The sequence below is a fragment of the Lepisosteus oculatus genome, chromosome 17 (genome assembly GCF_040954835.1).
Source record: "Lepisosteus oculatus isolate fLepOcu1 chromosome 17, fLepOcu1.hap2, whole genome shotgun sequence".
In the NCBI taxonomy this organism is placed as follows: Eukaryota; Metazoa; Chordata; class Actinopteri; order Semionotiformes; family Lepisosteidae; genus Lepisosteus; species Lepisosteus oculatus.
Genome location: NC_090712.1, coordinates 14,115,312 through 14,126,836, shown reverse-complemented (window position 1 = coordinate 14,126,836; position 11,525 = coordinate 14,115,312). Strand labels below are relative to the sequence as shown.

Genomic DNA, 11,525 nt, shown 5'->3' with positions numbered 1-11,525 from the left:
AACATTAAAAATAATGTAATATGTTGTGCATTCTCAGATGATTTTTATAAGCACATACACCATTATGTAGCCATCATTGAACAATGTACGTACCAATGGGAAACATGATTATAAATAATAATACAATAATAATGACCAAATAATGAATGAATAATGTATTTACCAAAAACAATAATGAAAGAACACAACATTAAAATTAAAGAACTCGGTGCAATTAATACACTGTAATAAGATGCTGTAAAAATACTGAATAAAACATAAAAAAACAGTTTTATGAATTATATAATTTATTACAACTGTTATAAAATAATATATAATATCAGAACCATTTTCTCACTTTTTCACCAGGTCTGTCATGTACTGTAGCAGGGCTGCTGGTGCTGAATGGCTGCATTGTGTCACCCAGGTGGGTGAAGTGATGAAGTGTGTCCCTTCCTACTGTATGTGCAAAGAACCTTTGGGATCATTGGGAACGAAAAGCACTACATAAAAAGACAGAGTACTGTACTTAATATTACTATTATCATCGCTGCTACGACTTGTACCTTTACAGTCTAAAAATTACCAGGCAATTGTACAGTGCAGCTGGGACACTGTCCTGCCTGTGACTCAGAGTGACTCATCAGCTGTGAATAGTACCTATCTTTGCACTAATTGCTATCAGAAGAATGCCGTTTCAGAAACCGCCGGCCTCTGCAAAATCTTCCATACATTCACAAGCAGAATAGGCCATTGTGCAATTCAGCTTCTGTGCGAAGGTCTTTTGCTCACGTATTCGCAATGCTTCATTCAAATTCAGTGCAAATTCATGGTGTCAGGGAATCCTCAGATTTAGTTCACCAGATACAGATAAAGATGCTTTGCTTGTTCACACTGTGGAATCAAAACGGGGAGACACAGAGGCATTAAGCCAGTATGGAAGGAGATGTAAAACTGTTTTTTGTATACTTTACTCCTTTAACACAGTGCTCTACCTTATGAAATAAAACAGCCCCACGCTCAGTCAGATGGCTTCCTAACTTTAAACTGTTGTCATGATATTTCCTTTAGCACTTTAGCAAATATTATTTAGCAATAATAATAATAATAATAATAATAATAATAGGTTTTAAGATTAGAAATCATGCTGTTATGACTGTAGAATTGGCTGACAGGCAGTGTAAACAATGACGTGCAGGGTGTTTATTAATTTAGTTGGCTTATTCAGACAGTGTACTGTAGATGCAGCTTAGTGTACCAGGTAGGTCTCTGTGTTGACTGGTGGTAACATCACAGCTTACTGCTGCCTTCTACACTGAGCTGAAGCAGGACCCTAGTGTGTACCAATGTTGTGCTTGGTCCCATGTTCCCAGAGTCATTTATGCACAACATCTCAGTACTTTGTAGCACACAGTCTTTGACATAGGGGTGTTTGAACAGAATGAGGGCATAGAAAGTCTTTAGAAATGAATTATGCTTTAAATTTGTTACCCCGTCCCTCAGCTCTAGAGAAATAATGACAGAGGGCCAAATCCATTACCATTTCAAACAACATAATAGTTATATTTCCCCTCTTTAGAAACCACCTGTTCGTAAATAAGTTCTAAATCATCACAGAAATCTTTCAGGATGTTCCTTTAGCACTAACTTTTCGATATTTAAATGTTTGTTTTGAGTTTTACAACACTAGAAGGTTGTTCTGTAATCTTTGATAATGTGTGATAAATTTAGCGTTGTGTAGAATCGTCTTCAGATATTGTGTATAATTTGAAATGCTTTATATTTCAAACTAGATATGTTCGAAGATTTCTCAGATGTTACAAAGCTATGTCTTTCACACCATATGGTCTGTTGGATACAGACCTCATTACAAAATGTTATTCTCAAGAAATAAGATGGTATTTATTTTATTGCACTGTACAGTTAAGTTTCTCTGTCTTTCACAGTTATTATATGGTATAGAAATAGTATAATCATTTCAATTCTTTATTTGTAATTCAGCTCCATGCCTTATCTGTGCAGTAATACCATGTTCCCATTCTAAGTCAGGGAGGAAAAGGATTTTTATTGACAACTAAGAGCTTGGTGGAGGCATGGATACACATCAGAGTCAGTGATGTCATGTGGACAGTGCTGCAGAACAAGGCTGAGGTTTTCTTTACAGTACAGTACTTACTTAGAAAAACAAATGAAATGTGTAATTTTTGTATTCATTTGTTAAGTATTTGTAATCATTTATATAGAATAACCTTTATGAAGTATTTGCATTGCATTCACTTGAACTCTAACTGCACAGTAGTGAAGTTATATTTTGTATATTTTGTAATCATCTTTATAAAAAAATAAACTGCACATTTTTAGTCAGAGACCTTATCTGAAGCATATTTAAATTAGCATCCTGTGCTTGATATGCAGTCTACGAACCCCTGCATATGTATCCTGCCTTACCACACATTTTTGATGTGGTTGATGAGATGAAAAATATATTCTTAGATCAAAACACACTTGTGATTATTTAGCATTACACAGGCATACTTGGATTTGAAGAGCAGTAGAATATATAGAAAGAGAAACTTAACTGTATACGTTGTGAAAACAAAAATCTGCTGTCTAAACAAAAGGTTACATTGATCGCAACTGTAGCTTAGAAAGTTGTCTTATAGAGATCATTTATGGCAATTTACCATATATTACACAATATTTGTTTATATATATAAAAAAAGTATAAATACTGGCCCCAGGAAAGATGGGTGGCAAGATGTATTTAAGTATCCACCTGTAATCTTTTCAAGCAAAGTACAAACAAAATTGGACCCATTTTTAAATGAACAAATATTAGGAAGGCTGTGTAAACAATTCACATTAGATATAACTCCGAACATTAAATATTGGGCATTCTTTCCTTCTCATAACTCTTGCTGAAAGAAAAAGCAAGGAATAAATCTGGATCTGGAAAAACTTCATGCAAATATTTGTTCTATTCAGCGTGGACTGAGAACCTTGATTGACAGACCTGAAGAACCTTGTTTTGGTTTAGAAGATGACGTAATGGGTCGCGCTGATTGGCTGGTGGTGATTTCACAGAAAAAGACACAGGGGATTCTGGGGGAAGGCTAGTGCTTATCGCTCCCCCTATTCGATCTCCGCTGACTGAAACAAGATGTTTTCAGTACAACCCCCGAGTCGTATTTTGGAGGGCAACGATTTGTAATTCACTCGTTAATAATTCCCACACCCCCAAAAAACAAATTACTCAAAAAACAAAAATTGCTAAATAAATCACATCTTCACATTAAAACCCTTAATTTGGGGGTTAAGTTTATGAAACTAACGCGCTACCGTTCACCATGTTGGCTCTTGCATTTCTTCAATTAAAGATGCGAAGCATTCTCAAAGTTTGAGCCACAATGGCGATCGTTTCATAATCACCACTTTTCTGCCGTCGTTTACTTTGCGTTAAAAGACCATATAAAGTTTGGTTGCTTGGGGTAAGGACGGCTGAACGACTAACAGGCAAGAAGAACAGCCAATAAAAAAACAAGAACAATGCATCGTCATAAGGGAAGGAGTTTCTGATCTGGTCAAACACGGTAGAGTATGTAGGCGGGACAGAGGCGTCATCAACAATAAATGATTGACATATAGTTGGACCAAAGGAATTTACCCTACTTGACAACAGCCTGCCCTATCAGAGAAGAGTGGAGGATGGGTTTAATTACGTCATGACTGGCATTCACATTTACCAATGAACACTCGAATATACGAAAGACTATAGCCAATGGGCAACGAGAATGACGGAACGCAACCCTCCCCTCGACGGGGACAGCAGAGCCTGTAGAGAACAGCTCTTCAATGGAGGAAAGAACGTCATCTGCTTCTAGCATTTAATTCAACTTAGTTGGTTGACGTCTGTTTATTTTTGTTTGGTTTCGTGCTCCCGCGTCTTTTACTTATGAATTAATTAGACTGCAGTGACTGACCGATCGAGCGTTTCAAAATGTTTAAAACTCCACACAACCAGAGCAGAGAACCGTTGAAAAAGGAATTACTCGTGTGAAATTGAATCTTGATTGCATTAGGAAAAAAAAAAACAACAACAGCAAGAAAAGCCCATACGTAAAATTACATTAAAACTAAGCGGCAGCCTGGAGTTTGTTTTTGGAAGTGTATCTACTCTGTTCCCGAGAACGTAAGTATTGTTTTTTTTATGTGGGTATTGTTAATAATTTTCAGCCAAAAGCGATTTCAGTGATATTTAATTTGCAGGCTAATAACTGAAAACGGTCTTGCCCCCGTTTTAGCCTCAAACATGCGCGTTATTCGTGTTTGAAAGAGGGGCCAGTCTGCGGTTATTTGTATCATTGTTCTTCCTGCTCGTTTTCAAGTGGTGAACTCACAAGATCAGCACACACGCCACAGACAAACAAGTCGGACCTGGCGCGGTAATACCAGGTTTGTTATGTAATCTTCTATATTACTGACGCGGAGGCTTTTGTGTTTACAACCTCAGTTGAAAGGTTATCTGTCGGAATGAGCAGTGCCGTGAAGACGGCACACCACTGACCCGCACTCGGTTCTTGACTCTCTGTTTGCGATGGGGTGGCGCTATATTTGGGTCGAGCGGGGTGCTGGTGTATGTCTGTATATGTTAGCGTTGCAAAAACGTCACACCACAACAACACACTGGCCGAGTCCAAATCTTTCTCACCGTTTCGAGCCTCAGCCCCCCTCTCCCGCTCTCTATATTTAAACCACTCAAGGCTTAAGCTTCCTAGATGAGCTGAAGTCTTCCATTTGCTCATATTTATTTGTTTAATTGACTGGCAGCTTTGCTCGTGGCTTGAAAATAAATCACTGCTTTAGTGAATAAAAAGCAAGGCCGCGACAGTCTTTAAGGTTAGGTTGGTTCACGATTGTATCAGGTTTCTCTTTCATGTTTTTAATATTATTTTATACCAGCTGATGGATGTGCTTTAGGAGGCGTGTTAAAGGTGGCGGGCCTACCGATTAAATTAAAAGGCAGATTTGTATGGCTTTCATTCAAGTGGTACAGTACATTATATATATACTGTATATGTAAGTGTCTTGAACGTAGCAAGGAAAATTCCAGTCTTTACCACACTCAAATCTAGTGTAAATAGTATTGTTTTACTGAGAATTTACTAGGCATGTTATTTGGAGATGACTTTTGAAGTGTATGCGTTTAGATTCTGTGTGTTTTGAAGGACACATTTCTTCATTGTCCAATCAGATCAACCACAATGCTTTATCCATATCATAGTAAGCGGATTAAATAGTATAATATGAGCACGTTTTTTGGTTTGTGAAGTCCAAGAAACAGACACATATTGCATTTCCTTCAAGAAATATTTGTATTTTGGATACCAAACACTTGTCAAATCTAACACCTTATTTAGACTTTAGATTTTTTTTTTCTGGAACAACAACAGTATACCATTGTATAATTTTCTTTTTGATGATTGGATATTATTCTTAATATATTCCCGAAGGTTTTAATATGTTTACTATGAAAATTGTGATCCAAGCTACTGCAACAGATATTAGGGCCTGTAGTGCTTTTATCGTCCATTCTCTTCTCATTCTCTTCATTAAGTTTAATTTATTAAATTGCTAGTGTATGGTGTTCAGTATTTGTTGTACTCATAATTTTAATAATTACGTCAGGACATGATAGACAGCAGAAAAAGAATGATCGTTATCACATCAACTCCTGTTTTGATTTGCTGTATTTTCTGTCCTCTTAGTAATTCACAGTGTTTTTGTTTGGCTCTCTATTTTGCACATTGATGATGGCTTGCTAATGAAGTGCATCTTTAGGGGCTTTTCCCAAACACACCACAAGAGAAACTGAAAGTTCCTGCTGTCATTTCCTTTTTCTTTCTTGGTGTGAATACTAGAATCAAAGGTGCTCTCGGCCAGTGGTCCCTAATTCTGGTCCCGAAGGAACACTGTCCCTTCTGGCTTTTTCTCCAGCCATTTTCTTTTTGGAACATATTCGCAATTTTCTTTAAGCTCTTAAAAGTTCAGATTTGATTTGTAATGGGTAGCGATCATGCACCGTTTTTTTTTTTTGCATTTCATAATAGTCTTCATTTAGGCATCTAAAGATATAAAGGAAAAAAAAATGTCCATGGTGGGAGTGTCTGATGGTGTCATCCCCACCTGTGTCTGTTCATCCTTAGTCCATTAATAAGAGCTGTTTAGTCACAAATAACGGCAAGCATGTCGAGGAGATGCTGCGCCAAGTTCTGTACACAGGCGTTGCTGGGAATGGTACCCTTGAAGTAGGGTATTTTTATCACTCGGGGTTGACCAAAAAACAGGCTCAATCAGTTTTAACAGGCACGCAGATCAGTTAAGTCATCTACACGCAGAGAAGATGGAGAGCTCAGCTGGGGAGAAAGCCGTCCGACCTTGTTCCTCCAGGGCCAGGACTGAGAACCTCAGCTCCCGGCAGTGGCAGTGACTGTAGGCAGGCATCTTTGGCCACCAAAAATAGGAAGCGGGCTTTCTCCTGGTGGTCTGGACTTGTAGTTGTTCAGTTGTTTGAGAGAACATTGATGATTGGTGATTGAAAGTGGCAGCTTAAAAGAAGAGACGAGACCACGTGTGGGAACGAAAATAACTAGTAAAGGAGGGGTGTGGCTGAAATCAGATGAGACAGTTGATCTTTAAATAGATGTCATGTATCTACTTTCAACTGATTAATAAAATGCCCTTTAATTTCGACGTTTATTGTTTAGTCCTACTAAACACTAAGTTTAGAGGTAAGGAGAGAGGTTGGGGGTAAAAGGATTCTTGAGGGTCTGGGGCGGCAGTTATGTTCTCTTCAGGGTGGAGGGTGGCCTGCTGTGTTCTTGCTGCCACACTGGGCTTGTGGTGTTGCTGTGGGGATGGATGTTCAGTTGGGCCCTTTGGAGTGAAAACAGAAGGAGTTCAGAAGGATGGTGGAACGTGTGAGAAAGCTGGGGTTCATACCACTTGGAGATCCACACACCCAGATTCTCAGTTACATTATTGAATCTTTAATTGGCATAATGGGGTGTATTTGAACTCTTTATTTTCAGTTTCCTAATGGTGTACCATTTCACTTGCATTTCATGGGACATCTTGAGCATTTGAGTTGATAATGCACTTGTAGAGGATCCAATCAAGTATTTTTATTTAGGGTTCCATTAACATAAAGAGAGGGTTTCCAATCTTGGTCATACTCTCAGAGTTCCTGGTTTTCACTGCTTCTGAGCTCTTTCCTCAAATCAGGGGTTCCATCCCAAATCCCAGTCCTAGAGGACCACACACCGGCTGGTTTTCATTCTACCCCACCTTAAATGTTTAGTCAAAGCCTTAACCGATTTGCAATTGGGATTTTACCTATGTATTGCGATCATTAAAAAGTAATATCAAACAAATTTAAGAGATGAAAACAGTGCTATTAATTCTATTACAAATACATTAAATCAGTACTACAGTTGTGCACCTGAGAGCAGAAACCAGCAGGTGTGTGGGCCTCTGGGACCAGGATTGGGAGCCCCTGACTTAAACGAATCTTTTAATTCAACCTCTGAGTTGCTTGGTTAGAACGTTTACTTTACAAGGCAGTCTCCTGCATGTTTAGGAGCTGGAAACAGAGTTCAGATTAAAAGTATTATTGGGTCTTTTAGGGCTAATTATTTGAACGGTCAGAAGGTGGAACAAAAAACAGCAGGTGTGTGTGTCTCTAGGGATTCCCATTCCTGCTCCTGGTATAAAAGGATTACGTGTATTTTCTTTTTTTAAATGAAAAGCTAAAAAAAAACAAATAAATTGAAGTTGGTCATGCCATTCTGTGAGAAGCATGTGAGATTGTGTAGTACCTCTGATCATAATGTTAGATTCAGAGCTGTCAGTGTGGAGGTCACTGATGATAATCAGAAATGTTGAATATTGTTAATGTAGTAGTTTTAGAAGCTAGGTGTAACCTTTTACTTCATTAAGACCCTTTGTATATATTATAGCGAGAGAATGATTGATGCATATCTCTTTTAGTCATGAATGGAGTTGGTACTTAATTTTATAAGGCCATACAGTTCTTTGTTGGCATACAGTTTTAACTGAGATGCACTGTGGTGATAGAAACTAAAAGACTTGTCTGTAACAACGCTCTACCTACTCTGGATGTCAACTACTACATGGCAGAAAAAGATTCTGGCTTGATTATTTGCTAACTAATTTTATTACAAACACAGCTATGTCTGCTTATGTAACTCATCTTATCCTTTAAAGTTGTAGCTTTGTTGTTTATGGGAAACCTGAGAAATGTTTATGCACTGCGGTCATAAAGCATAATGCATTATACTGATTTATATAGCCACATCTTTACTGTCCACTAAAGGCCTTTCTGTGTTGGTTGACAAAAATAAAACTAAGTTTCATATACACAAGGCTTTTTAAACAGTAGGTGTGATGAAGTTTGAAAATATTGTTATAGCCATAAACATTACATAAGGCCTTTATGCATTACTGAAGGACACATGCTACAAAGATTACGTGGAGTTTCTGTTGTCAATTACAGAGGTAAGGATTGTGTCCCCAGTGTCAACTGAAATGGACTGAATTTCCCATTTTCCCATTTCATAGTTTCTTCAAATGTGCCATCTTGGTTGAAAATGCACCAGGAAATAACAAAAACAGACCTTTTGTCTTCAGTGATACACAACATGATATCAAATAAGACTTACACACAAATTCTGTATTCGGGGGGCCTCCTGAGTGGCTCAGAGCTCAACGATACTCACCTTAGTGCAGGATGAGTTCTGCAATCACGGGTTCTAGCCGACTGGGACTGGGACTGGGACTCTCCGAGCTGTGGCGCGTGAGGGTGGAATGGGATTAGTCGGCTGGAGCTCTCCCTGCGTCGCCCCGTGTGTCTGCGGGCTGGCGGCGCGGCTGTGCGGCCCGGGACGTGTTGAGAGACGAGTGGCTTGAAGGCGGGTTGGTGGGCGCAGCCTGCCTGCACTTCCTCATTCTCTCCTGTGTGCTGTGTGGTCACAGGGCTCGTCGCTATGAGCTGAGACTTGAAAGGCACGTCTTTGGCTTTTACAAAATAAGTCAATTCTGAATTTCAGAACAAAATCTATCTGTTTGTTTCCTGTTTGTGGCTGTAATAGGACTTTTTCTTTTCACCTAATATGCCCTTGAGTGGGTCAGGCCTTTTCTTCTCTGATGCTCCATTAACACTTGAGATCCTGGCTGTTGTTGAAACAGCGGGTGTACTGTGACTGTGGTAAATGCTTCCCAAGTGATTCTGCAATGAGCATGGGTAGTTCGTCCTCAAATCCAATTTTGGCTTTACCAGAATGTAACCCTGGCCTTTGAGAGATTATGAAGAGTGCTCTGTATGTACAGAAACATCAAATACAAAATATTTTTGTTTTATTGCCAATGTGTGCTTTATCCTGCTTTGTAATTCTTGGTTTTCCATTTCTGAGTTGATTGCAGTTTTCTGAGGGATTCATTTGCTGATTTTTGATTTATTTGCAGTTATTTAGTTTATGCGCTCTTCTGTGCTATTAAGACACATGCGCGTAAAAGGAGTTATGAACTGAGAATTGTATTTGGGCACAAAGTGTTTATTTAGTTGATAACAACCAGTTTTTTCTAAGATCTAAATGTCTTTTTCAGTGTTCAGGTTAATGAGTTTGACTTAGTATTGGATGATTTGTACAGCAGACTGTGCATTGAATTCAACATAAAAGGCATTTGTCCTTTAGGCTCCATAACACTGAATGTGTAAGACAGCATCATCCTTATTGCATGAATGTCCATTAATTCTGTTTTACACTATGTTGTCTTTAATTTGTATGTTTAAATGTTTGCTACTTTGAAATCTAGAACAGTGCTGATACTTATTTTAGGTTTATCTAGTCACATCTAAATTTGTAACAAGCTGTTTGCTGCTGTGACTGTTGTGTCTTTTTTGACAAATATGTAGAATGTTTTCTTAGTGTATGGATAACATCAGGGTACAGGATATGTATGATTAATTTCATATCTTGGTGTTATTTTTCTGTATTTGCAAGCAGCAAAATTAAATTCTAGTTAGAGGATGAATTATATAATATATTTTACTGTAGAGTGAAATACTGTATGTCTGCACTAAACTCATTGATTGGTTTGGAAACCCCATTAAATGATTTTCTGTATATAGTACATGAACTTCAACTTCTGCTTTTCTGATATATGAACTGGTCCAGTTTGCTTTCCATTTGTGATCTGTTGTCCCTTTTGCTAGATTTACTTCACTAGAGATAAGAATCCACATCCACATATTGAACGCAAGTTTAGGTAGATTATAAAAATCTCCTGTGTTAGTGAACCGGCTGAGATGATATAATATGTATGCGCTGAAGGCGGCTGTGCGGTCATTTGTTAACATTCTTAAAAGCTCAAGGAGCATGGTGAGCTTGGCATTGAGCGTGTACTCTCCAGAGTTAGATAAGGGCAGGACAAGCTTTTGCTTCTTTACAGAACAACAAATGAATCATTCATTTAATTCTTTTAATTAAAGATTTCTACATTTCACATATTGGCTGGTTCTAGAGTTTCTTCTTTCAGAGTCTGGAATATTTACCTTTCCTTAATTTGTATAAACATTTGGATGATTGTTTTTCAATGTTCCACCCCTACTTGGAGTAAATGGCAAGAACAATTCAATTGAAGTTTGGCTTTTCAGTCTAGTTTCAACTGGATCACTTGGATTTGGGAGACTAACATCAGGTTGAATCCTGTGGATCCCCTGGCGTTATGGAATGGTGCCTTTTACTTTCCTTTAAAAACAGACAGAGTAATCAGTCGGGAATAGATACATTTGGGAGACTGGCTGGTTGCTCTTATGGGGCGGAGTGGTGGCTCTGTGGCTAAGGATCTGCGCCTGTGGCTGGAAGGTTGCCGGTTCAAATCCCGCAGCCGGCAGAGGAATCCTACTCCGTTGTGCTCCTGAGCAAGGCCCTTAACCCCAACTGCTCCAAGGACTCTGTACAATGGCAGACCCTGCGCTCTGACCCCAGGCTCTCTCCCTGTCTGTGTGTCTCATGGAGAGTAAGCTGGGGTATGAGAAAAGATAACTCCTATTGCAAGAAATTGTAAAGGGTTAATAAAGTAATGTTGTTATTATTGTCATCACACATCCTTCTGTGGAGGTCACTGAACCAGGTAGACTTGTCTTATTTTACCCTGGCTGAGAGCCACAACTTGTCTCATTTGATCCCAAACCCAAGTCTGAATCTTTCTAAAGGAGACAAACCAGACCTACTGGTAGCAGATCTAGCTAGTGTGTATCAAGATATGCTTACACTCCTCTTGTTACACTCGTGGTTGGTGTGTTTGTCAATATTAACAGAAGCTTCAGTTTTTCTGAATGGTCTGTTAACAGGAAAACATGAGCCCCATCAAGTAAATGAATTGGAATTACCTGGTCATATTTGTTCAAAACGAGGTGTAAAATGGTTTCTCTGTCCTTCTGAAGTAATGAAGGTCATACTGTCCAC

At 38.7% G+C, this 11,525-nt stretch overlaps 1 protein-coding gene across 4 annotated transcripts in view; it reads left to right on the top strand.

Moving 5' to 3' along the window:
• The first annotated feature begins 3,781 nt into the window (after nt 1-3,781).
• Nucleotides 3,782-11,525, top strand: part of ppm1ba (protein phosphatase, Mg2+/Mn2+ dependent, 1Ba) — a 53,825-nt gene continuing 46,081 nt past the window's right edge. Inside the window, exon 1 of one of the 4 annotated variants that reach the window (XM_015362902.2) lies at nt 3,782-4,168. The gene's annotated coding sequence lies outside the window, so the exon portion shown is untranslated. Of the gene's footprint in view, nt 4,169-4,412; nt 4,432-11,525 lie in introns of those variants that run through there. The other 3 variants (XM_015362904.2, XM_006638642.3, XM_069180008.1) reach the window with 3 other exon arrangements.